Genomic DNA, 1,894 nt, shown 5'->3' on the forward strand with positions numbered 1-1,894 from the left:
ACAAGAAAACATACAGTTAATTAAGGTGAGAATACATTACATAATTAATATTAATTCTCTTTATTAATATGTAATGGCATTTCTTTTAACAATTGTCTATTGTCTACAGTATAAACTGAGGTTATGGCGTATCTATAATATTTAAAATACTTGTTGTTCTCAGAATCTATGGAATTCCGTTTAACATTTATCTATTGTACACAGCCTAAATTGACTTTATCGTGGCACCTATGGTATTTTAATAATATCTATTGTCTACATCAAAAATTGACATCGCGTCTGTCGAATGTGACCTGTCTTAATGTGAACTTGACGTTTGTCGCCATTTTATAATTCAGGTGTTTTACTTGCTTTTTGGTGCGTGTTTTTAAGTGTGTTTAATCCCATCCTTAAGTAATAGTGTAATTAATATGTTTTTTTGTCCATTTCTGCAGATCGTTCATCAATTGAGTTCAGTTTGGTCACACTGAAACATGAAATGTTCTATATGGGTGTGGTCATTGGTGGACTATATTCTTGATTTGCTGTTTCCTCTTCGCCTTGTAACATCATGCAGTTAATTTTCAACCCGTGAGTGAGAGAAACTGGAGATTTATCTGAATTCCACTGAAATAACAAATTTTCTGCTACAATATTCCTGGAGTTGGTTTGCTTTTCACACCTGTAAACTTTAGAACGTTACGTTCTACAATTAATTATGGTGAGAATACTTGATATACTTAATTGCTCTTTATTAATCTGTAATGAATGTTCTTTTAACAATTGTCTATTGCCTGCAATATAAACTAAGGTTATGGCGTTTGTATAGTATTTAAAATGTCTATTGTTCTCGGCATCTATGGAATTCCGTTTAACGTTTATCTATTGTGTACAGCTTAAATTGACATCGTGTCTGTCGATTGTGACCCGTCATTATGTAAACTTAACGCTTGTCGCCATTTTATAATTCAGATGTTTTACTTCCTTTTTGGTGCGTGTTTTTAAGTGTGTTTAATCCCTTTTTTAAGTAATAGTGTAATTAATATGTTTTTTTGTCCATTTATGCAGATCGTTCATCAAATGAGTTCACACTGAACCCGTAATGTCCATTTGGGTGTGGTCTTTGGTGGACTATATTCTTGATTTTGTTTCGTCTTCGCCTTGTAACACCATGCAGTTAATTTTCAACCCATCAGGGAGAGCAACTGGAGATTTATCTGAATTCCACTGAAATAAGAAATTTTCTGCATTGGCATTCCTCTTAGATTTGATTTGCTTTTCACACCTGCAACTTTGGAACATTACGGTCTACAGTTAATTAAGGTGAGAATACTTGATATTATTAATTTTAATTGCTCCTTACTAATCTGTTACCACCATATCTGTTTCAGGTCGACGTTGGAGAAGACAAAGATGACCCCGTAGTTAAAATAGTTCTCTATCTTGCATGCTCTATGTAATAGAATTCAAGTTCATTTATTCAAATTAGTTTTTTTGTAGTTTATTTTATTTAAATTAGTTTTTATTTTGCATGCTTATTTTTGTTCTTTTAATTTGAAGTAATTGTTGATTGTAGATGTTTTTATTTTTATTTTTGTATGTAGTAGTAGTGTAGTAGTAACACTAACTCGTTTAGTAGTTGTAGTGTAGTCTAACATGTCTCTTGCTTACCTCTTCGCTTAGCTTACTGCATATTCTTACTATAAATTGCTTTGCATTTACCCTACGAGTTCTACATGATTCAACGTTTCGTTATCGTGTGTGTTTCTTCTCACCCTTGTGGAATTAGGGAGGGCCTCCCCGAACGACTTCCCTTGGGCTTAGCTATTTAGTTGATCTTAAAAGTGTCTTATACACTTTTCGCGAGTCTACTCTAGCGTTACTTCCTTTCAGACAGGGTACAGTGGGTTATCTG

This window comes from Agrilus planipennis, unplaced genomic scaffold, assembly GCF_000699045.2.
Source record: "Agrilus planipennis isolate EAB-ADULT unplaced genomic scaffold, Apla_2.0 scaffold190, whole genome shotgun sequence".
NCBI classification, from domain to species: Eukaryota; Metazoa; Arthropoda; class Insecta; order Coleoptera; family Buprestidae; genus Agrilus; species Agrilus planipennis.